The sequence below is a fragment of the Sus scrofa genome, chromosome 3 (assembly GCF_000003025.6).
Source record: "Sus scrofa isolate TJ Tabasco breed Duroc chromosome 3, Sscrofa11.1, whole genome shotgun sequence".
In the NCBI taxonomy this organism is placed as follows: domain Eukaryota; kingdom Metazoa; phylum Chordata; class Mammalia; order Artiodactyla; family Suidae; genus Sus; species Sus scrofa.
The window spans coordinates 92,473,820-92,501,001 of NC_010445.4; the positions used below are offsets into that span (position 1 = coordinate 92,473,820).

A 27,182-nucleotide genomic window follows, 5' to 3' on the forward strand; every position below is an offset into this window, starting at 1 on the left:
TCCTTGAAGTTGTGTGTGTGTGTGTGTGTGTGTGTGTGTCTATATTAATTTTTCTCCTTATGTGAAGATATAACCCTACAGTGAGGGATTCCAGATGAAATGGGCTGACTATCCTATTAGATTTATCAATTTTAAAGGCCTCTAGATTTTTGTCTTCTATCTTCTAGCCTCAACAAGCTATGAATACCAATCTATACTCAAGTTTGCCAAATTAGGTGAATGTCCTTCAGGTAACTGTGATTCCAATAGTCTTTGAGTCCCTTCTTTCACTTAGATATTTGATCTGGCTATACACTGGTAATTTATAATCCTGTTGAATGCTTTCAAGAATAAGTTTGTTTTTTTTTTTTTTTTTTTTTTTTCGTTTTTGTTTTTGTTTTTGTCTTTTTTGCCATTTCTTGGGCCGCTCCTGCGGCATATGGAGGTTCCCAGGCTAGGGGTCGAATCGGAGCTGTAGCTGCCAGCCTACACCAGAGCCACAACAACGCAGGATCCGAGCCGCATCTGCGACCTACACCACAGCTCACGGCGACGCTGGATCTTTAACCCACTGAGCGAGGCCAGGGATCGAACCCTCAACCTCATGGTTCCTAGTCAGATTTGTTAACCACTGCACCACGACGGGAACTCCAAGAATAAGTTTTAAATATATATTTTATTCTACATTTTAGATTTTTATCTTTTTTTTTTTCAGGAGAATTCAGGGAGCTAGAAAACACCTAGATATCCATACTACCAATTCATTTGTTTTCACTCTTTCTTTCATAAAATAATAAAGGCATTTAAGGTTATAAACCTTTTTTTTTATACAACTTTAGCTGTTTCCCATATGTTTCATTAGAAATGTCTCTCCTTCTGTTAATGTTTAAATAAATTGTAACATCAGGTTTTACTTCCTCTTTGATTCAGGGGCAATTTTAGAAAACATTCTTTAATTTTGAAATGGTTAAGTGTTTCTGTTTTGTTATGTTTCTAAATTCTTTTGTTGATGGCTAGCTTAATTGAATTTGGGGCAGAAAATTTGGCCTGTAAAATCTTTATGCTCTGGAATCTATTAAGATTTTCTTTGGGGCAAGTACATGATCAATTTTTATGGATATTCTGTAAACAATTGAAAAGAATGTGTTTTCTCTGTTTATAGAAGCCCTTATGTAAACAAGGATAACATTTATGCTTTAAATGAGTTTGCCTTTCTCTTTTATATTTCCATATGTGTGTTTTTCCCCCACTCCCCTGAGTAGTCTGTTGCCTTAGGTGGGAATTTGGACAGTTAGAGAAGGGATTTAAAAAAAGAAAGTGTTAGTCTATATTCAGCTTTTTGATCACCAAAATAGGATTTTTAAAAACCTAAAGTAAAGCAATATTCTTTAGAAATCAGGCTTTCACTAGAGAGAAAAGGATTTTCTAAATTTTTTACGTTTCATTAGCACATCCAAACCCAGGCCTCAGGGATTTGCATGATGAGTTTAAAGTAAACCATGGGCATATAGAACCCAGTTTGTGAAATCTTTGCTAGATCACTTTTTCTATCTTGGTCTTGTTCTCTGTATTGGAAAAAGGGAAATATCCTTGTCTTGACCACCTTTCTCCAGGCTGAAATCTTGGATGGAGCAATTTTAAGGGTGACCCTGGTATTGGTGTTGGAGCAGAGTGGCTCCAAGTAATAAGATGTCAAAAAAAACTGGAATCAGAATGGACTTGTTCCTGTCCCTCCATTTAGAACTTTTAGGAGTGTCTCCCACACAGACTGACCTCATCAACATATGGGGAAGAGCCAGACTGACAATATAAACGTGGTCCCATGATGAAGCTAGGCAGAAAAAGAGCACAAGTTGGATCCTTGGCCTCCCTCATTGACTGTGTAGGATGGGAGGGAGTCAGAAGTTTCCATACCCTGCCCCCAGGGTGGGTGGCTGGCTTTTAGAGTGAGGGTGAGTTGACCCCTCCACAGAGGCTGCCAGTGGACAGCCAGAGTCAAAGGTAGGGGTATGATGCTGGCTTGGATGGAGGAGTGACACAATGACTACTAAATACCAAGCAGGGCTACTAGAGCCTGCCTGGGCCCAGAGAGGGATAATGAAATCTTCCAGCCACAGACTTAAGCAGTAGATTCCACCTAACCAAGTGGGTCAGGGACATCATTACAGAAACCAAGTAACTCTGAAGATAGCACCAGATCTTGCCTACCCAGATCCAAGCCCTCCTCTGCTACCTAATACACATCTTCTTGGAAGTGATAGGGGGTGGAAAGACATTTGAAACTTCAGTATATATCTAAAAGAGACAAAAGATCTCAGAGAGACTGAGATACCCATTAATTAGCAAAGATAAGTGTTATTCCCTTTAGTGCCCAGTCAGGAAGAATTTGTGTGGGTGATTAGATTATGAGAAATTCAGAAGCTACAGGGTTTTTACATACCCAAATTGCTGTGGGTGCAAATGTGTGACTTCCTTAGCAACTTATCTGCCTGTCTCACGTTAAATTTTTTACTTGTCTTATTCAAGTCCTATTCATCCCTTATCTACTTCTCATCAATTTCGGCTGCCACATTCTTAAAGAGAATTATTATACCTTCCCCATTTGATAGTATTTTATCGAGTTCTTTCCTTTCGGAGCAATTTTGCCATAAATGTTTTGCTGTGTTGATGTTTGATAACCAAAAAAAATGTTTTTTAATGGGTTCTATTATTTATCCTCATAAATTGTTCATTCTGTCACAGTTAATGTTTTTGACTTTGAAATCCATGTTATCAGATTGATAACTTAGGCATTCATGTTTGCTTCGTGTATTAGTTTCCTAGGACTGCCAAAAAATCCGACACTTGGTGGCTAGACCAGAGAAATGTATTGTCTCACAGTTCTATAGGCTAGAAGCCTGAAATGAAGGCATGTTCTTTGGCTTGTAGATGCATCACTCTAATCACATGGCCATCTTCTCCCCGTGTGTCTTCACACTGTCTTCCCTCTGTGCAGGTTTGCGTTTGTGTCCAATTTCACCTTTTCATAAGGATACCAGTCACATTGGATTAGGACCCACCCTAATGACCTCATTTTAATTTGATTGTCCCTGAAATAAATAAATAAATGCTCTATCTTCAAATAAGGTCACATTCTGAGGCACCCAATGAGGTCCATTCTGAGGCTTAGGTCAACATATGTTTTCCGGAGGGTCTCCATATAAGCCATAACACCTCATTTGTGTTTGCCTGAGGTATTTGGCTCTTTCCTTTATTTTCAACCTTGATCATTTTGTTCCTGGTACATTCCTTTTAAACAGAAAATACTTAATAGTCTTTATTTTTTAGGGAATTCAAATCATTTATATGAATCTTAATACTTTCATCTTATTTTACATCTACTAAGTTACTTTATTATGGTTTTTCTTTTTCCTTTTTGATTTTGCTGAGTGGATCAATTGGTAACTATGCTTCTCACCACTTAGATGAAATTATTTGAACACATAATTTTTCACCTCTTTTATTCTCTCCCTCACGCTCCCTTACTTTGAAATCTTTGTTCTGAATTTAACTTTTATTTGGTTGGAGTACTTCCTAAGCAATTTCTTCAAAAGAGCATATGTCTGTACATTTTCTGTGTATGTCTGAAAAAACGTCTGTTATTGCTTTCACATGTAATGATAACTTGGCTCAGAATAGGAATCTTGACCTGGGGTCCATTTTTTTCAAATGTCCATATACGTTGTTTCACTATATGTAGAGTCAAGTAATGCAGATGACAATATGAACATGGCCTGATTATCTTTTTGTTTAGATACCACATCTTTGTCTCCAACTTTATTAAGATTTCCTCTTGGAGTTCCCGTCGTGGCGCAGTGGTTAACGAATCCGACTAGAAACCATGAGGTTGAGGGTTCGATCCCTGCCCTTGCTCAGTGGGTTGATGATCTGGTGTTGCCGTGAGCTGTGGTGTAGGTTGCAGACGCGGCTCAGATCCCGCGTTGCTGTGGCTCTGGCGCAGGCTGGCAGCTACAGCTCTGATTAGACCCCTAGCCTGGGAACCTCCATATGCCACGGAAGCTGCCCAAGAAATGGCAAAAAGAAAAAAAAAAAAAAAGATTTCCTCTTTATCCCTAGGGCTTAGAAATTTCCCTAGGATGTGGTCAGGTTTGTTTCTTTCTTCCTAAACTCTGCCTGCCACTTTGTGAACCTTTTCAAGATGAAAATTTGTTGCAGTTCCGGAAAATTTTTTATTTCTCCTTTCATAATTACATCTTCTTGATCTGTTCTTTTTATTTTATTATTGTTTTTTAAATCTGAAACTTCTATGATTCCCATTTTGGGGTTTTGGATATGCCGTCCGTGGATCAACTTTTCACTCCTAATTTCTTTCTTTCTTTTGGGGGGGGTAGTTTTTCTTAGGGATATGAGATAGTGTCTTTGCATGTTCGGATCACTCATTTCCCTTTTGGCATTGTCCATTTATTTTTCACCATGTGTTCACAGGTAGTAACTTTTTATTTTGATATGATTTTTCATTTTATTATTTTATTTTATTTTTTGTCTTTTGTCTTTTTAGGGCCACATCCATGGCATATGGAGGTTCCCAGGCTAGGGGTTGAATGGGAGCTGAAGCTGCTGACCTACACAACAGCCCCAGCAACACGGGGTCCGAGCCACATCTGCGACCTACACCACAGTTCACTGCAATGCCAGATCCTTAACCCACTGAGTGGGGCCAAGGATGGAACCTGTGTCCTCATGGGTACTAGTCGGGTTCACTAACCACTGAGCCACAACAGAAACTCCTGACATGATTTTTAAAGTACAGGAAATTTGCAAGAATAGTATAAGATAGGAGTTCCCGTTGTGGCGCAGTGGAAACAAATCCGACTAGGAACCGTGAGGTTGCTGGATCCATCCCTGGCCTCTCTCAATGTGTTAAGGATCTGACGTTGCCATGAGCTGTGGTGTAGGTTGCAGATGCGGCTCAGATCTGGCGTTGCTTTGGCCGTGGCAGCTGTAGCTCCCATACAACCTCTAGCCTGGGAACCTCCACATGCCACAGGCATATAGCCCTAAAAGAGCAAAAAAAAAAAAAAAAAAAAAAAAAAAAAAATAGTATAAGATATTCCTTTAGCAATTGTTTACATTTTGCCCTGTTTTCTGTGAAAATTTTTAATGGGGAATCATATTTTGAATTTCCATGTGTTCACAGGTAGTTTACAGTGTTTGTTGCTATCATGAATGGAATTTTTTCATTATATTTTCTAATTGGTCACGTTTAGCATATGTAACAGTTGATGGGAGGGATAGCTATCTAGTAATCCGATTTTGTATTAATCTTCCCTATTAATCCTGGGTTTTTCAGTTAATTCTTTTGTATTTTCTCAACTGCATGTAATGACAATCTCATATCTTTTTTTCCTATAATTGAACCTCTTGCTTCCTTTTCTTATGTTGATATTTCAACAAGAGCCCTCAGAATAATGTTGATTAACATCTGTGATCTTTCTGTTCCTGTTTCTGTTCTTAACGGGCTTTCTATTGGGGAATGACACTTGTAGTCCACCAAAAAGCATGATATTTGCTGCTGGTTTTTTGAAAAATGTCCCTTCTCAAGTTAAGTTCTATGTAGTTCTAGTTTAAGAGTTTTGATTAAGAAGAGATATTTAATTTTATTAAACTATGTGCTCACATAATCTATCAATATAGTGAGTTACATTTAAAAAAATTCCTACATTTTAAAAAAATTGAAGTATACTTGGTGTACAATATAAGTTTCAAGTGTACAACATAGTGATTCACAAGTTTTAAAGGCTATACTCCATTTATAGTTATTATAAAATATTGTCTATATTCTCTATTTTGTATATATCCTGGTAGCTTATTTAGTTTATGCAGAGTAGTTTGTACCTCTTAATCCCCTACCCCTATATTGCCCCTCCTCATGTTCCTCTCTCTACTGGTAACCACTAGTTTGTTTTCTATATCTATGAGTCTCTTTCTTTTTTGTTATATTCACTGGTTTGTTTTGTTTTTCAGATTTCACATATAAGTGATATACAGTATTTGTCTTTCTCTGAATGACTTATTTCACTAAGAATAATACCCTCTAAGTCCATCCATGTTGATCCAAATGGAAAAATTTCATTCCTTTTTGTGGCTGAGTAGTATTCCAGTGTGTGTGTGTACCACATCTTTGTTCATTCATCTGTTGATGGACATTTAGGTTGCTTACATATCTTGGCAATTGTGAATAATGCTGCTGTAAACATTGGGGTGCATGTATCTTTTCGAATTAAAGTTTTCTTTTCTTTCTCTTTCTTTCTTTTTTTTTTTTTTTTTTGGATATGTACCCAGGAGTACAATTGTTGGGTCATATGGTAGTTCTATTTTTAGTTTTTTGAGAAACCTCCATACCGTTTTCCACAGTGGCTATACCAATTTTTGCTCCCATCAGCAGTCTACTAGGGCTCCCTTTTCATCACATCCTCACCAGTGTTTGTTATTTGCGTTCTTTTTGATTATAACCATTCTTATGGGTGTGAAGTGATATCTCATTGTGATTTTAATCTGCATTTCTCTGATGCTTAACAATGTTGAACATCTTTTCATGTGCCTGTTTTTCATGAGCATCCTTTCTTCAGTCATCTATATTTTCTTTGAAAAAATGTCTTTTCAGGTCTTCTGCCCATTTTTTAATAAGGTTGTTTGGGGGTTTTTCATTTTTGGCCATGCCTGAGGCATGGCCCAGGCTAGGGACTGAACCCGTACCACAGCAGTGACCTGAGCCACTGCAGTGATGACACTGGACTGCACCACAAAGAAACTCCAAGGTTTTTTTTTTTTTTTTGGATATTGAGTTATCAATTTCCTAATTTTTAGCCATCTTTACATTTTGGGAATAATACTAATTGCTGAAAACATATTCATCTTTTTAAGACATTATTATTACATTTAATTTGCTATAATGAGTTAATATTTTTGTATTTATATCTTCTGTGAAATTGAGCTATGGCCTTCCTTTTTTTCCCCCAATATCCTCATTTAATGTCACAATTATGTAAACTTCCCATCTTTATTTTTCTTTCATTTTTTAAAAAGTTTTATTGAAGTATAGTTGATTTATGATGTGATAATTTCTTTTGTACAACAAAGTGATTCAGTTTACATATACACACATCCATTCTTTTTCAGATTCTTTTCCCATATACATTATCACAGAATATTGGGTAGAATTCACTGTGCTATACAGCAGGCCCCCACTGGCCAATCATTCCATAAATTTCCCATTTTTTATTGTACCCTTAAAAAGATCTTAAATAAAGTAAGAATATAAGATAATAAAGTTTTTAGGCATTAATGAACTCTTGAAGGCTAAAATCTAGAAAGTTAAATGACAAGCAACGATAACAAAAGACTTACATTTCCTCTTCTCATTTTGCAAGACGAGAATCTTTAAACATATGCACTGATTTTAAGACATCAGTTTTTCAGGGCCTCATAGACACTGAAATAAGGTTGAAATGTCATTTTGGAAGTGTCAAAACCTTAGATTTGTAGAGTACTTAAAATTTATGTAAGTCATAAACTCTAACAGTACCAAAAGTGATATAATAAAAAAAACCCCACCAATTGCTATTCTCACTGCCCCTGCTGTCTCAACCCCCAAAGGCATCCGCTTGATGTTTCTTCTGTCATTTGTCACTGTATTTCTAAATAATAAACATATACTGCTCTCTCTTATCAACTTATATATAATCCATTGTTTTCCTATTTTGGTAGCTGAATATTTTATTTTACTTTTGTCTTTTTGCCATTTCTTGGGCCACTCCCGCGGCATATGGGAGGTTCCCAGGCTAGGGGTCTAATCGGAGCTGTAGCTGCCAGCCTGCGTACCACAGCTCACGGCAACGCCCTCACGGCAACGCCGGATCATTAACCCGCTGAGAAAGGGCAGGGATCAAACCCGCGACCTCATGGTTCCTAGTCGGATTCGTTAACCACTGCGCCACTACGGGAACTCCCAAGGTAGCTGAAGATTTTAACTTTCAAACACTTTCTATTCTTTTCCTCATTCTCTTAAAGCGTTCAGTCTTCTTTTTTAAATCCATAGTCAATTTTATGTAAAATAAATCTTGCACATTGCTGAGCTGAGTGGCATAGACTTACTACATTTCCTTTCCTGTGAAATACTTTGATTTTCATGTTGTTATTTATTGCCTAATGTTTTCACTTGCTTCATTTTCTTCCAGTATCCCCTGAGAGCTCTGTAGAGTGCCTCTCAGTACAATTTCCCACACAGTTGAATCTGTTAGATAACCTCCTTTACTTGTTCCTCCTGTGATCTGCTCTTATGTCCTCCTGACCTGCAGCACAGCTCTCACTCTGGTAATTCTTTACTGCTTTCCTGCTCTGGGTGCCCTGCTTTATGTTTCCATGTCTTCTTTCTTGATTTAGCTCATCTTTTCGGTGAAACATATATACCAGCAGCATCCTGAGAAAGACCACTTGAGAGTGAAAAAGTTTTGATACTCTGCTTGTCTGGAAATATCTTTTTATTTGTTTTTGTTTTTGTTTTTGTTTTAGGACCACACCTGTGGCACATGCAAGTTCCCAGGCTAGGGGTCGAATCAGAGCTGCAGCTGCCAGCCTATGCCACAGCCACAGCAACACTGGATCCAAGCTGCATCTGCAACATATGCTGCAGCTTGTGGTGATGCTGGATGCTTAACCCACTGAGCAAGGCCAGATTTCAAACCCTCATCCCCATAGATACTGGTCGGGTTCTTAACCCCCTGAGCCATAATGGGAACTTTAGAAATATCTTTACCGTATCCTTATGCTCAACTTGCCAGAGTGTAATTTCCATTCTTTTTGGAAATTAATTTTGTGGCCATCATTCCTTTTCTTCTGGTTTCCACTGTTAGTAATAATACACAACCATCATTATTTTCTCATTCCCAATGAATTGTCTGTGATTTCTTTTTCTCTCTGGAAACTTAGGATACTCTTTTTGTCTCTGGTGAGAATGAGTTATGTCCTGAATAACTACTCTGTGTTCAGAGACTGTTCTTCCTGCTTTGTATATGACTCTGTCATTTGATCCTCAAACTACTCTATGAGATTATTGATACTATAATTATTCCCATTCGACAGGAGTAGAAACCATGACACAGAAAAGTTAGGTGATTTTCCCAAGGACACACAGCTAGTAGTTGATGCACCCAGGATTTATATCCAGTTCAACTCTATAGTTCCTGCTCTTAACTATTTTTCTTAGCTTCTTCAAGAGGGTAAAATAACCAAAGGAATTCCCCACTAATGTAGGGTTTCAGGCACTAGGTCCAAATGGTAAGTATTAACACCACACAGAGTCTGGATTCTTGACCTATGCACAAGGTCAACACTAATTATGAAACAGTTTCTCTCTGTACTATAGGGCCTTGGGCATTTCCCTAAAAGAAACCAGCCAGCAGGGCTTTTTACAGCCACCAGGCAAAGAGTTCCCAAAAGCAGAACAGATATAATTTTCAGCACAGTCTTGTACCATTTGCAGCCAAAGAGGAGTCTTTCAGAGGGTGAATCATCTGTAAGGCTGACCCAGCACCACTCTTCACAGTAGCAAGCACTCCTCTTTGTGACATGTTGGAGTGTCTTATACCCAGATGCTGCCAAATACTCATGCCTTTATCTTCTATACTTACTGCCGTCATAGTGACTTTCCTCTTTTCACCCCCAAAATACCACTGTAGATGCCAATCATTGGCACATGCTCAATCTCTGTTGTGTGTTGTGTGGTATTGTTTTTGCTTTTTTGCTTTTTTTTTTTTTTTTTTTTTTTTTTTTTTGCTTTTTAGGGCCACACCCATGGCATATTGGAGCTATAGCTGTCGGCCTACATCACAGCCATAGCAATACAGAATCCAAGCCGTGTCTGCGACCTAAACCACAGCTCACAACAATGCCAGATTCTTAACCCACTGAGCAAGGCCAGGGATCGAACCCACATCATCATGGATACTAGTCGGATTCGTTTCCGCTGTGCCACTATGGGAACTCCCCCCCACCTTTTTTTCTTTAATTTTTCACAATTTTATGTCTTCCCAAGCTGGGCTGTGGACAGCATTATCTTATATAGCTTCTAACTCTTCATGGTGGCAAAGAGATAACATATATATGAAAACGTATACACAGATGTGCTGCTTAAAGGCTTTTTATTATAAAGGTACAATATCTTCATGTTAAAAAAAAAGTTAAAAGAGTGGAAAATGAAAGTTAAGTTTTCTCAATTCTTGTGAGTCTCTCAACCCACTCCTTTGATCTCCTGCCTTCTCACTGTCTATTTCCACTCCACAGGAACAACAATGGTTACTTTTGTAACTCTTTCCAGAAATTTTCTGTGTGTATAATAATATATATCCACATATGTATTTTTTTTAATATAAGTGGGATCATGTTATGCACACAGTTCCAGAACCTGGCAATTTATAGCTGTTAAATTCTTTCCTTCTTAAACAGCTGTGTAGAATGAGTGAATCAGTTTTATTAACCAGTCATCTATTGATAGGCATTTAACTCCTGTTGTGTGTTCTTGTTGTTTGCTTTTGTTTGCTAGTACAAATCAATGTTGCAATGAATGTTGTGTAAAAACATCTTTAATCACTTATGCAAGTACATTTATACATAAATTCATTGAAATGGGCCTTCTGGGTCAAAGAGTACATGCATTTAAAATTGTGATAAGTTCAGCCACATTTATTTCTGTGAAAGTTATGCCAAATCATACTAGTATAAGTGGTATCTGAAAGGGTCTGTTTCCCTCATTTTATCTATTGCCAAGTCATGGGGCTTTTCAATATTCCTTCATCTAACATTGAGAGAAATTTGTACCTCTTTGCTATTTTAATTTCTCTAGTTATGACTGAAATTGAGCAGGTTTTCAGATATTTGTTGGCTATTGGTTTCTCTTTTGCAGTCAACTGATTTTCCTATTCTCTGATCATTTTCTAGTAGGTTGTCCATTGGTTTGTTGTTTTGGTTTGGATTTCTGTTTAATTTATAAGAGATTGGTTTGTTTGTTGTTTTATTTTTTGGCATATTAATTGAATTAGTCCATTATCTTTGTGTGTTGCCAGTATTTCCTCTGTTTTGCTGTCTTCAACTCAGGTTTTTGGGGGTTTGTTTTTGTTTTTGTTTTTTAACTTTGTTACTTTTGAGGTGTATGTTGACATGGAGATGTATATGGATTAAGGCAGCTAAAAAGAGTAGATGATTGTTTAAAGCTCTAAACACATAGAAGTGAACAGGATTAAGGAGCAGGAAAAGAAACAAGGGAACTTTCCCAGCTCTGTTGCTCATGTGCATTTTCACTTTTCACGAGCCATAAGCCTTATTTTTCAGCCATGAAGCAACCACTATGTAAACCTGAGACTTGTGTTTACATAGTTTTTAGAGAAGAAAGGACAATAAAAATAACTTAAAAAAAATAAGTTGTTAAATATAAGGTAGCTTTCTCTCCCCCCCCCCCAAAAAAAGAGAGAGCAAGATATCCAGGATTGGATGACAAATTAATATGCAACTTGCCCATGCCAACTATTCCAGCCAGCTTAATTCTCATCAGCCACTATAATTTATTAACAGTGAGGTGAGAAAAGACATGAATCAGCTTAATGTGATATAAGTAGGGCGTTGCCATAGCAACAAGATGCAGTCTGTTTTCTACTATTTATGTATGGTTTATTTTCTCCAGAGCCTCTTGAGTTATTGCCTGAAACAAATGGAATGAGAAACATCTTGTTCTGAACACCTCCCCTCACAGCCCCTCAGTGTGTATGTGTATATAAAACCACATATTTTTTTAATGAGAGAAAAAACAAAAACACTTGAAATTTTTTTAAGTATATTTATAGCAAAAAAGCTAACTGCATAGTTTCCAATCCACTGTGATTTTTAAGAACTCAATTTTTTTTTTTTAATTTTTACCTCTGAGACACGTGATTCCACACTGAAATCTCTGGGAAAAAACCCAAAAACACATGCTGAAAGCAAACCTAAGGCTAATATTGCTTCTCAAAGGAAACATTCATATTCTCTACCCAGACTTCATGACTAGCTCTAACCAACTCCCTGCTCCTAAAAGGAGTGAGCAGTCTAAGCCTGGTGACAATTTGTTATTTTGCTCCATCTCAAAAATTCAGAAGAAAAGTCCAGTCCAGGGAGGAAACCAGGGCCAAGTTTGTGAGCCTTTTGGAGGACACCATGGATCTTTAAGAAATCTTTCCAGCCACTAAATAGCCCCATCTTTAGCTGAAGTACCCTGCATGGAATAGACACATTTCATGCAAGAGCCCCATAATTTTCTCCATTCTCTGCTTTTCCTTAAAGAAATAAAATTTAGAGCTTTTAGATTAAAGATGGACTGGTCATTTCCAGGCCATAGAAAACATCTGGGTTTTAGTTGAGCAGAAAGGGAAACAGTAAGAGAACCCCTCCATCACCTTCTTTCTTCATTCCAACTCCCGATTCCTGTCAATACTTGCCCCTATGGGCTATAAAGACAGAAGGAGAAATAAAGCAAAGGGGCAATTTATCTCCCAGTATCTTCACTCTGCATTAAATATAAATTGATGTTTATTTTTAAATTAAAAAATTATTAAATATGGTTGATTTACAATGTTGTGTCAATTTCAGTACAGCAAAATGACCTAGTCATACATATATTTACCATCTTTTTCTCATTTGAATTGATGCTTCTTTATTGGTCTATTTTATTTAACTCTTTGAATCACTACATATGTTTAGTTAATCTTTATGGTCAGAACCTCATAGTTGCCATCAGCCTTCTAATACATGTTTGGGGATGTGACCTGAAGAAGCCTGAAAAGCACTTACCTCTCATGAAAATGGCTCCCAGACCTCATATTCTAACTTGTTCACATTCAGGACCCCCATGTCCCATGCCTCTTTGGATACTCTTTTACTCCTTAGGTCTAGGAAGAAGGGCAACTCTGGGAGAGTATTTTAACTGCTTGAGGTACCTTTTGGTGTCTGGGAAAGCCCCTTCCCCCGTCCCATTTTCTGCTGCAGAGAGAAGACAGTATTCAGGATGTTATATAGCAGGTGAGCTTAAGCAGTTTCAAGTCACCCAACCTCATGAGTCCATAGAAACTGGACATTACCCCGTGATGCCCTCATCATTAACAACCACCATGATTTAACAATAAAGAGAACATCTAATTCAACCTAAATTGGAATATTCCCTTAGGTTATTTTCCTGCATTTTTTAGGTATAATTTGCATACAGTAAAGAACATAAATCTTAAATGTTCAGCTCGAAGGATTGTTACTTATGTGTATATACCTATAATCACCTACTGAATCAAGATATAGAACATTTTCAATACTTCAGAAGCTTTCTTTGTGCTCCTTTCCACTCTATAGTTACACACTATTCTGATTTCTATCATCATCAATTAGTTTTGTTTGCTCTTGAACTTCATATAAATGAAATCATACAGTATGAATTTTCTGTATGTGGTTTGTTTTGCTCAACATAATGTCTGTGACTAACATCTGTGAATAATATTATATGAGTGGTTCATTTATTTTTAACTATGTGGTACTCTACTCTATAACTATTCCACATCATGTTTGTCCATATATATGTCCACATATATGTTGTGCATTATCCTATATATACCTATGTATATATTATATACCCACATATTATATACATGTGTGTGTGTATATATATCCATATATATTATTATCCATTTTCCCATTGATGAATATTTGAGGACTTCAAGTTTTGGATTATTGTGAGTAAAGATCTATGAATATTCTTATAAATCTCTGTTGATGAACATATGCAGTTATACAGAGTTGAATTGCTGAGTCATAATATAGGTTTAAGTTTAGTATTTACTGTCAATATTTCCAAAATGATTAAGTCTATTTACACTCCAAATACATTCTTGGCAACACTTGGTATGGTTAATGTATTTTTTTCTAATTGAAGTGTAGTTGATTTACAAAGTCATGTTTATTGCAGGTGTATAGCAAAGCGATTCAGATATTTGGAAGGATAGAGAGATAGACAGATGATCAAGAGAGATGATCAAGAGATAGATAGATTTAGATATAGATATGCATTCTTTTTTAGATTGCTTTCCACTATAGGTTATTAAAAGATCTGATATAGTTCTCTGTGCTACACAGTAGGTCCTTGTTTATCTGTATATACAGTAGTCTTTTTCTGTTAATCTCATGTTCCTAATTTTCCCTCCCTTTCTCCATTTCCCCTTTGGTAGCCATAAGTTTGTTGTCTATGTCTATGAGTCTATTTCTGTTTTGTAAATGGGTTAATTTAATCATTTTTAGATTCCACATATAAGTGATATCATATGGTATTTAATCTTTCTCTTGGAGTTCCCGTTGTGGCTCAGTGGTTAATGAATCTGACTAGGAACCATGAGGTTGCAGGTTAGATCCCAGGCCTTGCTCAGTGGGTTAAGGATCTGGCGTTGCTGTGAGCTGTGGTGTAGGTCGCAGACGTGGCTCGGACCCCACATTGCTGTGGCTGTGGCGTAGGCCAGCAGCTACAGCTCCAATTCGACCCCTAGCCTGGGAACATCCATATGTCATGGGAACAGCCCAAGAAACGGCAAAAAGACCAAAAAAAAAAAAATTTAATCTTTTTCTTTATGACTTTCTTCCCTTGGTATGATAATCTCTAGATCCATCCATTTTCCTGCAAATGGCATTATTTTATTCTTTTTTATGGATGAATAATACTTCATTGTGTGTATATACCATATATTCTTTGTCCATTCATCTGACAATGGATACACAGGCTGCTTCCATGTCTTGACTATTGTAAATAGTGCTGCTATGATCATAAAGGTGTATGTATCTTTTTGAATTAGAGTTTTCATATTTTCCAGTATATGCCCAGGAGTGAGATTCCTAGATTATATCATAATTCTATTTTCAGTTTTTGAAAGAAAACTTCATACTGTTCTTCATAGGGGCTGTACCAGTTTACATTCCCACCAACAGGAAGTTTCCATTTTCTCCACACCCTCTCCAGCATTTATTATTTGTAGACTTTTTGATGATGGCCATTCTGACTGGTGTGAGGTGATATCTCATTGTAGTTTTGGTTTGTATTTCTCTAATAATGAGTGATATTGAGCATCTTTTTATGAGCCTGTTGGCTATCTGTATGTCTTCTTTTTAATTCTCATCATTCTGGTGGGTAAGTACTTTCATCATAAGTAATAAAAATTGAGTCATAATTAAGCTCATTATGACTTAATTTGCATTTTCCTGGTGACTAACAATATTAAGCATTTTTTTCAGAAGCAAGGTCCCAGGCATTTGGGGGCATTAGGACATTTGCACCTTCTCAGCAAGTAACCCCATGCCCAAGAGAGTGAAACATTTAATAACAACTAAAAACACAATGACCTATGGAATGAGAGACCACAAAAGAAAGAAAAACGCACTTTTCCTGCTTTTTAAATAAAAGTGCCTGTATTCATTTTGCACTGGGCCCCACAAATGAGCCTGGACCCCACCTTTACCCTGCTGAATCCAAATCTTCAGAGTAGGGTCTGGAATCCTCTGTTTCCATTGTCTCTAGGCTAGTTTAGCTCACGCTTTTTCTCTCCAATTTGGTCATCTATTTCCAGTGTTGCCCCCAAACCACTCTCTATAGCCGGAATGACCTCTCTAAAACAAAAACTGGATGTACTATTCCTTGTTTGCCATGTCTCCATTTTCCTGCGATATAAAGCCCAGACTCTTAACACCATTTACAGGGCCCTGCATGATTTGCCCCCTGCTCACTCTGCAGTCTCAACTCTCTTTGTTCTCAGTCTCCAATCACAGGAAATTATTCTCAGTTCCTCCAAAGTACACATTCTCTCAGTCTTCTCTAACTCTGCATGAGCTGCTCGCATTTTCCTGTCACTTTTCCTATGATCGCCCCACCTCCTTCTCAATGTGGTTAACTCCAGCTCATTATTCATGTCTCAGCTTTAAAGTCTCTTCTGTGGAAATCTTCCTAGACCCTCACTCCCTATTTGCCCCATCACACTTTCATGCTGCATTGTAATCGCCTTTTAGCTTATCTGCCTCCTTCATTACCTAATAAGCTGTATGAAGGCCCATATCCTTACCTTCTAGCAAAATGGCTGGCATGTAGTAGGGATTTATGTTTGTTGAATGACCAAGTGAATGTTGGAGCACTTCAAGTTCCTTAATCTTCTATATTTAAAAGATTTAGGGATGGGAGTTCCTGTCATGGCACAGTGGTTAACGAATCCAACTAGGAACCATGAGGTTGTGAGTTCAATCCCAGGCCTTGCTCAGTGAGTTAAGGATCCGGCATTGCCGTGAGCTGTGGTGTAGGTAGAAGACACGGCTCAGATCCTGCGTTGCTGTGGCTGTGGCGTAGGCCGGTAGCTACAGCTCCGATTCGACCCCTAGCCTGGGAACCTCCATATGCCATGGGGGCGGCCCAAAGAAATGGCAAAAAGACAAAAAAAAAAAAATTTAGGGATGGGGGTTTAGGAATGGGGAGGAGAAATGAGACTGAAGAAAAAGTGGGGCACAGATATGGAGGAGATCATTTTCCAGGCAAAAGTTTGATTTTGGTTCTATTAGTGAGAAGGAGACTAACAAATTTACTCCCTGAATTCACATTCCCTCAAGATGGTCAGCTGCTCTATCTCCCTACTCCACATCACCTCTATACTTTGGCTTATGCTGATCTCCTCTTTAAAAATCTGTTCCTTTTTACAATCACATCTCATCTGCTCTCTGAAGCTGTTGCTGACTCTCCAGACTCTTCTTTTTTCCTTGATTCTACAACATTCTGAGCCAACACGACACAATCTGTTACTTGATTGTGTTCTCTATTTTACTGCCTGCCATCACTTACTGTGTGTCACTTTGTCCTCTGAAAACCAGGATATATAGGGGAGAGTGACCATAAGCTAATAAAAGAGGAGGTTAACATTGCAAAGTTCATCCAAATGAATATTATCCTTCCAAATAATCCTCATTTGAAATAATTTTACAAGTCTTCTTTGGGCATGGTCTTCAGATCCATTTTATTAAATGTAAAATAAATAGATTTGTTCTTCATTATGACCCTGAGGTTTTGGCTCCAAATAATATTTAGTTTGTTCACCTGTCTTATTTTTCAGACTTGACTTCAAATGACTTTTTTTTTTTTTTCTTGTCTTGTTAGGGCCACACTAGCGGCATATGGAAGTTCCCAGGCTAGGGGCCGAATTGAAGCCTACACCACAGCCACAGCAACACATGATCTGAGTCACATCTGTGACCTACATCACAGCTCACCGCAAGGCTGGATCCTTAACCCACTGAGTGAGGCCAGGATGGAACCCGTGTCCTCATGCTTACTAGTCAGGTTCATTACCGCTGATCCACAACAGGAACTCCCCCAAATGACTTTTATAAGTAGCTATAACAGCAATGCTCAATCAGAATAGCAGAGGCACTATGAGTGATATAGAATGAGGAGTTTATTTCACAGATTAGACTTTGCAAGTTGCAGGAGCTGGTGGAGATGCATGTTGCCTCTGCATCTGGAATGGGTCTGCAGAGCCAGAAGTTGGGAGTAAAGTTGACACGAAGAGCGGGAGATTGAGGACAAACAGGACTCCACATGGGTCTCTCACTGACATCATCACCGATGATGTGCATGACCCATGAAGACGCTTTGTCCCAGAGCTGCATCTGTGTCTGGGATCTGTCCCTGGAGTCAGAGAAGCTGGTGCAGGAAATGTAGCAACAGCTTCTTTGAGTGCTGCTGCTACACCAGGGCCCCAAAGGGAGTACCCTGGATCAACAACACTGTGTGCAAACTGCAGCGACACCTGGTATCCTACACCAACCTGCAAATTCTCTCATGACCAGCCCTAAGCCAGCAGTGTACATGGAAGAGTGTCCTGATGAATACAGTTCAAAAATGCATTGCTGCTGTGTAATACCAGCATAGTTATAAAACTCAAGCTTGACCACCAGGGGATGGCTTGCCACCATTGAAAGTAGTCAAAAGCAGATGCTAATATATGAGCTTCCAAAACTCACAAGTCCAGAATCTTTGGAATGATACCAAGAAGATCAGATTGACTTCTTTAAACAAGGACAGTGAACATTTGGATACGCAACTTTTTTTTCCTTTTTTTTTTTTGCTTTTTAGGGCCGCATCTGTGACATGTGAAGTTCCCGGGCTAGGGGTCGAATCTGAGCTACAACTGCCAGCCTATGCCACAGCCATAGCAACCCAGGATCCGAGACGCATCTCAAACCTACACCACAGCTCACGGCAATGCCAGATCATCAACCCACTGAGCAAGGACAGGAATGGAACCTGCATCCTCATGGATACTAGTCAGATTCATTTCCACTGCACCACAATGGGAACTCCCATGGATATATAACATGTACTCTTTATGGGGGGAAAACAAATCGTATTTTTTTATAGCCATTCCTTCCATTTCCATCATTTTCCCCTCTGGTTCTTAAGTTTACAGATCTTTTTCTTGATGTTGTTGCTGTTGTTATATTTTGGCTCAAGAGTATTATGGTTCATTCATAAGTTGTTCAAAAATATACAGAAGAATGGGTAAATCCTGGGAAAGTATCCCAGAGCAGGCTAATTAAAACCTTCTCCTTTTCCAGGGTGGATATTCTCGCTACTTTCTCTTATCAGTGATATGCTCTCTAACTCTAAAGTTTAGAGTCCATTTTTTCTTTGGGATTGTGGTCCTCTGACTTCTTACCACTTGCATCACATCTGTGCTAGTCCTCTCTTGTTCTATGGCCCATGTCATCTTCTGTAATTTAACCACTTCTAAAAGTTTTCTCCTTTAACTTCGACAATGTGAAATAGATGATCCTATTCCTGTCACCCTAGGCAAATCCAGAAGCCATCAAAAATGGTCTATGGGTATAAAAAATCTAAATAACAAGTGGCTTGACTAATGAAACTTGTTTCTGTCAGCCTGATCTCAGTTTCTTTTTTTTTTTCTTATTTCTTTTTTTTTTAATTTATTTATTTATTTCACATGGTTCCTCATTGAATCATTTCATGCTTTTTAATCTTTCTGGTCATGCCTGTGGCATGTGGAAGTTTCTTGGACCAGGGAATGAACCTGTACCACAGCAGTGATGCAAACTATTGCAGTGACAATGCTGAATTCTTAATTGGCTGAGCCACATCCTTAATTGGCTGAGCCTTTTTCTTATTTCTTAAACAAAGCCCAGAGGCCTTTGATCCCTAATATATCCATGTCCTTTTTTTTTTTCTTTTCTGTCTTTTTGCCATTTATTGGGCTGCTCTTGCGGCATATGGAGGTTCCCAGGCTAGGGGTCGATTTGGAGCTGTAGCCACCGGCATACACCAGAGCCACAGCAATGCTGGATTCGAGCTGTATCTATGACCTAACCGACAGCTCACGGCAACGCCGGATCCTTAACCCACTGAGCAAGGGCAGGGATTGAACTCACAACCTCATGGTTCCTAGTCGGATTTGTTAACCACTGAGCCACAATGGGAACTCCTGTATCCACGTCCTTGACCATTGCTGTGACCCAAGTTCAATCCCTTGACTGAGAACTGAGATCCCACATCGAGCCTCTGCACACCAGGGCCAGAAAGAAAGAAACAAAGAAACAAAGAGAGGAAGGAAGGAAGGAAGGAAGGAAGGAAGGAAGAAGGGAAGAGAGGAAGGAAGGAAGGAAGGAAGAAGGGAAGAGAGGAAGGAAGGAAAGAAAAAATACACAAACACACAATGTATTCTCCTATTTTGGGGTGAATACAGTTCAGTAGCATTAAGTACATTTACAATGGTGTGCAACCAACAATCTCTAGAACTCTTCATCTTGTAAAACTGAAACTCTATAGCCATTAAACAACTCTTTTTTCCCTCCTTCCAGCCCCATGGCAACCACCATTCTACTTTCTGTCTCTATGAATTTGATGACTCTATGTACCTCATGTAAATGGAATCCTATAGTATCTGTCTTTCTGTGACTTACATTTCACTCAGTATAATGTCCTCAAGGTTTACACATGCTGTAGCCTGTGTTGGAATTTCCTTAATTTTCTGTAACAGTACTGGATACTGAATAATACTCCATTGCATGTATATACAATATTTTATTTACCCATTCATCCATCAGTGGATACTTGGGTTGCTGCCACCTTTTTGCTATTGTGAATAATACTGCAATGAACATGGGTATAAAAATATCTCTTTGAGACCCAGCTTTCAATTTGGGAGAGTATATACCTAAAAGTGTAACTATTGGATCATATGGTAATTTTATTTTTATTTTCTTGAGGCACTTCCATACTGCTCTCTATAGCAGCTGCACTATTTTACATTCTCACCAATAATACACAAGAGGTTCCAATTTCTCCACATCCTCACCAACACTTGTTATTTTCTGTCTTTTTTTTTTAATTTAAATAGTAATCATCCTAATGGGTGTGAATTTATATCTCATTATGGTTTTGATGTTCATTTCCTTAATAATAATGTTGAACATTTTCTCATGTGCTTGCTATCCATTTGTATATCGTCCTTAGAGAAATGTCAGTAGCTCAATTCTTTTTATTACTGAACAATATTCCACTGCATTGATGTACTACATGCAGTTTATTTCCCATTATGATTTATTCTCTAGGAAACTTTTGTTAAAGAGATCAATGTTTTGCACTTAAAAGTTATATAGCCAGTAGGCAACTAAATGTAATATAAAGAACTGGTCTGAAGTCTTTGCACTGAAGGCCTACAAAGTCTCTTGCTTCAGGGGAATAAGATGAAAATAAACAAAAAGAACATATAGCTCCCTAGGTGCCAGAATCTCAATAGAAAATAACATCAACAGTTAGTAAAATTGCAGGTATTAACGTATCATGGAAAACTGATCAACATGTTAAAATTAACACCCAGGACTTTTGTATAGATGATTTTTATTATAAACAAAAAAAAATACATAATGTCTTGGAGTTCCCCTTATGGCTCAGTGGAAACAAATCTGACTAGCATCCATGAGGACACAGGATTGATCCCTGGCCTTGCTCAGTGGCCTTGCAGACACGGCTGTGGTGTAGGTTGCAGACACGGCTCAGATCTGGCATTGCTGGGGTGTGGTGTAGGCCAGCAGCTGTAGCTCCTGTTAGACCCCTAGCCTGGGAACTTCCTTCCATATGCCATGGGTACAGTTCTAAAAAGAAAAAAAAAAATGTAATGTCTCAGCTACAAACTTTTCGTGTTGAAAGGATCTCTAATCTGAGTTGGTTTCATAATATGAAGCAGAGACATTTAAGAAATTCATGGTGGAAACAATCCAACACCAAAACACTCTAGTGATCAAAGACATTCTCTTTTAATTTAAAACAAGGACAATTTTGAAATTACAGTGAGAATGTCCTAGCTGTGGCTAGGCAAGACAAGCCAATTTTGCCGACCAAAAGGCACTCACAGCCGGGAATGAAACACTCCAAACTCCAGCCAAGGTGGGCTGGTTCCTTGAAAACAGTGGTTACCTGCTATTCAGCTCGAGCAGCCCAAGGACAAAGGAAACATCAAGCAGAAAACATTCCCTTCTCTTTAAGCCTACCACTCACACCACCCTCATCACTGCTTTGGTCAAGCACGAGGAAGACCATTCAGTTCCAGTTCAGCGCTGTCGTCTCCCTGTGCAAAGCTGCCACATGGATGATGCACACTTAGTATTTTTTCCTGACAGCCATCTTCATGAGGTGCTCATAACTGTACACTTCCAGAACACTCCCTGACTAGGCTCCATTCAAGACAGACACTGACAGTGCCATTTCTCATGAGGTCACATAGCTTTCCTTAGTTGACTCCTAAGTCCCCTTGTCAAGGCAAGAAGAATCTCCATTGCTGGACTTGGATAGGATCATGAGGGAATGTGTAGGGAGTAAAGCTTCTTTTCTCTAAGTCACTGAGCCCACTTCAATGTGGTACTGGGCTTAATGAGCCCAATTCTTTTTTTTTTTTTTTTTTTTTTGTCTTTTTGCCATTTCTTGGGCCGCTCCCACAGCATATGGAGGTTCCCAGGCTAGGGGTCTAATCAGAGCTGTAGCCGCCAGCCTATGCCAGAGCCACAGCAACGCAGGATCCGAGCCGCATCTGTGACCTACACCTCAGCTCACAGCAACGCCGGATCGTTAACCCACTGAGCAAGGCCAGGGATCAAACCTGCAACCTCATGTTCCTAGTCGGATTCGTTAACCACTGAGCCACCACGGGAACTCCAATGAGCCCAATTCTTGTGCACCAATTTTTTCCCCCCATTTCCTGGGTTTTTTAATTTTCTGCTCATTTCTCTAAATGGCAGGTATCTTACCCCATTCTCAATAAAATAAAAAACATACAATACATTGGAGAGGACAAATAGGACAACAATTCTACTAGAAAAATAGGCTTGAAAGAGCATGGCTCTGTAAATGTTCAGCCTCATTGAGTGTGCTGAAGGGTGAAAATTTAACACCAATTTTTTTTTCAAAATTAAAAAAAATTTACTGGAGTATAGTTGATTTATAACATTGTATTAATTTCAGTTGTACCACAAAGTGAATCAGTTATACATATTATATATATCCAGTCTCTTTTCCCATGTAGGTTATTACAATCTATTGAGTGGATTTTCCTGTGCTATACAGTAGGTTCTTTTTTATTATTATTATAATTGATTTACAATGTTCTGTCAATTTCTGCTGTATAGCAAAGTGAACCAGTCATACATACTACATATATATATGTATATATATATATATATATATATATATATATTCATTCTTTTTCTCACATTATCCTCCATCATGTTCCATCACAAGTAACTATATATATTTCCCTGTGCCATACAACAGGATCTCATTGCTTATCCACTCCAAATGCAATATTTTGCATCTACTAACCTCAAATTCCCAGTCCATCCCACTCCCTTCCCCTCCCATTTGGCAACCACAAGTCTTTTCTCCAAGTCCATGAGTTTGTTTCTCTTCATAGATAGGTTCATTTGTGCCATATATTAGGTTCCAGATATGTGATATTATATGGTATTTGTTTTTCTCTTTCTGACTTAATTCACTTAGTATGAGAATCTTTAATTCCACCCCTGTTGCTGCAAATAGCACTATTTTGTTCTTTTTTATGGCTGGGTAGTGTTCCATTGTGTATATATACAACACATCTTCTTAATCCATTCATCTGTCAATGGATATTTATGCTTGTTTCTGTATCTTGGCTATTGTGAATAGTGCTGTCATGAACATATGGGTTCAGGTATCTTTTTCAATGAAGGGTTTGTCTGGATATATGTCCAGGAGTGGGATTGCTGGATCATATGGTAGTTCTATATTTAGTTTTCTGAGATACCTCCATGCTGTTTTTCCATAGTGGTTTTAAACTTTAAAAATTGAACATAACTTTTAACATAGGAGACTCAAACAGTAACTAGTTGCAGCCCTATGTATCAATACTGCTGTAAAAATTGGAGATAGACGGTTTAGTCCACAGCTGACCACCCTGACATCAACCCATGGCACCTAAGAGTAACCGTCATCACACTCGTTTGTAACAAGACATTTATTATTCTCAGCAGCAAAAAATAGTGGAACGATTCCTTCATCTTCGGAAGCCATTTCCATTAATGCTGCAAGGGGAAAATGGCAGGATGGGAGAGCTCATCACAGCAGTGAGACAGTGAAGCTTGGCCTGCACATCCAGACATCAGACCATGTTTTTCTTGCCCATTCCACATCATCACCATCAGCAGAGGATGGTGCCAAGCACACCTGCTCACCCTTATCCATCTCTTCCAGAAGCAAGACAGCTATATGTAGAATTGCATGTGTGTCATTCTTTAGATTGTGTCCTTGCTCCCCCTACCCCATTCCTGGAAGAAGAAGGTTCAAAAGATCTTTTGACTTGAACATTAGCCCATTTCAGAAATGATCATTGTACAACTATAAATATAATAAATTCATTGAGTAATAAAACATTTTAAAAAGCCATGCCACTAACATACAAACCTTAAAAATAAATTAAATCAAAGCATAGTGTTCACTGGGTTAACACCTAATCTACTTTAAGAATTCTCTAAGCGTGTTGCTGAAAACTAGTGCCACCATAGCATAAAGAATAGGCAAGAGAGAGGAGAAACTTCTTGACAGCTATTTGGAATCAGCAAAAATGGGAAAGGGAAATATGCCACATGAAAATATGAATGACCTAGAATAAAATGAGCTATTTGGAACTCTGCCAAGGTAGGGTGAAGATTCTCAGCATGTTAGGCAATATAAAGATTCACCTTGTTTAATTACACAACTTTGTTCTAAAGTCCCATAAAGGACTGAAACATCAACAGTTTTCCCACTTCTACAGGCAAACTAGAAATAGGAATGCCTCTGCTTAAAAGTTCCTCAGGATGTTTGCTTGAAAAGAAAAATAGCTTGGAGATCCTGGATTCTCTCCTGATACCTGTCCTTCTAGGGCCCAACCTGAGTGTTCGTTTGAACATCTCTGCCCTCTGAGAGACTAGATCCAGCTATAGGCACTGCTACCAGTAGCAGAGTGAGGTAACTGCTTGGTAGGAAGAGGTCTCCCCTTCAATACTGCCCTCAGAGATATCTTGAGCACCTCCTGTGGGTATCCCAATCTATTCCTCAGCAGGCTACGTAATAGAGCTCTGTTCAACACTAGGAAACCCAGTGCAATAAAAGTGTTAGAAAACCCAGCTGATAGTGGGATGAAAATTAAACCTTCGAGGCTAGTTGAGCAATGAGATCTGCAATGCCATCTAAAGGACTTCCAGACTGCCAGGGGAATACACCTGCTTGATCTGGGGAGGCTGCAGGGGTGTGTATGGAATAAGCCTTCAGAGATCATCAGTTCCAGCTTCCACTCTGTGACAAACACAGAGAACAGATCATCAGCAGCACCTGCACATCAAGGTCTTCTGAATCAATATAGAATTCTCACTAGTCATGGAGGAGGCCAAATCCAACAGAATCCCATATTGAGGAAAGGCTGAAATTAGGCTTGGGCTCCTCAAGTTCTGTTTCATTCAGTATAACCCCCTTCAGTCAGCTGGAGGATGACCTAGCAACAGAAGCTAACGTCCTAAAATAGTGTAATAATAGAAGGAACTGGACCAGGAAGAGGAGGCATCTGCTCCAGTAATATCATAGCCATTGGTGGCCCCAGGGAGGGGTGGGGGGTTGGGAGGGATGGGACAGGTCATGCAGCTGTGTGTCAGGAATAATGTTTGTAGAGGGGCAGGGCATGAAGCGTGCCCTTCTGGGAACAGCGTTGTCAAGAAGAAATATATTCTACATAATTGTCTCCTCCTCACTTTGGTACCTGGTGAGTTTGATGGTTTTTCTGAATTCACTGGTAGTTGGAGTTTTATTTTTATTTATTTATTTTTTGTTTTGTCTTTTTAGGGCCACACCTGCAGCATATAGAGGTTCCCCAGTCTAGAGGAGGCTAATCGGAGCTATAGCTGCCAGCCTACACCACAGCCACAGCAATGCTAGATTTGAGCCACGTCTTTGACCTACACCACAGTTCATGGCAACGCTGGATCCTTAACCCACTGAGTGAGGCCAGAGATCAAACCCACAACCTCATGGTTCCTAGTTGGATTCGTTTCCACTGCACCATGACAGGAACTCGGGTAACTGGACTCTTAAAGTCACCATCCTGAGCAAGGAGTCTATTGTCTGGTTCTGATCCTAGTCTTGTTCCTTTGCAACCTCACAGTAAATATGTGGCTGTACCTTTTTCATTGATGAATTCAATTTGAATCCCATGGACCCCTACCTTAGAGTCCAGGCAATCACGGACATCTTCAAAGTTAGTAATGTAAGGAGGGAGACAGAGCAGAAAAGTTTAGGCAGCTCCTCTCAGATTGGGGGGTGGAGGGAAATCGGCTGTCCTTAAGTGCACTAGCTAGTGTGTATTCCCTGAGTCCTGAATGAAGATTCATGGCTGAGCAGTTCCCAAATGCAGCCACAAAGCCACTTGTCCCGCCCTCTCTTCCATATCACAAAGAGCAGATAGGGGTCAATGGTAAATGTAGGCAGTCATGGCCATGGGAAGCCAAGAAGTGACAGTAGAGGACATCAAAGCAGTAGCAGCACAGGTCTGTATTCATCAGCAGGTTCTCGGTGATTTTGGCAATTCCACTGGGCAGAGAGAGGGCTCAGCACTCCTAATGTGGAATGCGTTCGTGTGATGTGAGAGTTTCCAGGTTCCAGAGATAGGTCTGACTTATTTTCCCGACCATTGCCTCCACCCACATGCTGGTGGTTTTGAAGAGGTCCTGAATTGGAGCTGGAGACAGTTCTGGGCTGCTTCTCATGACTGAGAGTTCCACATCCAATTAACTTAGATTTCTTGACCCGGAAACAGCCTGCTGCCAGCTTGGGAGCAACACATCTTTTTCCCATCCTGATTCAGTGCTTCAGGTCTGTATTGCTACAGAATCCTTTTCTTCTAGCCCAGAGGCAGCAGGAGAAACCTGGACCTCTCACACCCTGCTGGCTTCTCCTGCTTTATGCGTGTGGCTGACTGGTGGGCAGGAGGCAGGCACAGACTGGCATGGTGTGGACTAGGCGGGGCCCAAAAGGCCAGTGAAGGGCTATTGGAGGAGGAAGCAGCAGGCAAAGGCGCAGCCATACTGCAGTGGCGGCAGGGAAGAACTGCTAAGGTATTCCCCTTGGTGAAGCGGGAGGGCTGAGCCAAGCGGGCACCCAAGGCAGTGAGTTAATGGAAGGAGAATGTAGGGTACATACTGTTTATTTATCCAGTTATATATTAAAGGACATCTTGATTGCTTTCAAATTTTTGCAGTTATGAATAATTGCATAACAATTGTGTGCAAGTTTTTCCATGGACATAAGTTCTCAACTCATTTGAGTAAATTTCAAGGATCATGATTGCCGGATCATATGGTGAGAGTATAATTAGTTTTGTAAGAAACTGCCAAACTGTTTTCCAAAATTGCTGTACCATTTTACATTCCTACCAGCAATGAATGATAATTCCTGTGGTTCCACAGTCTTGTCAGCATTTGATATTGTCAAAGAATGGAAGAGTGAGTAGATAATAGATGAGATTATACTTCCCCAAGCCACCTTC

The 27,182-nt window shown here is 39.2% G+C and overlaps 2 pseudogenes; one reads left to right on the top strand and one right to left on the bottom strand.

The window, feature by feature from the left end:
• LOC110260069 overlaps positions 1-21,808 on the top strand; it is a 38,547-nt pseudogene extending 16,739 nt beyond the window's left edge.
• On the bottom strand, positions 25,293-26,592 carry LOC100520300 (annotated as a pseudogene).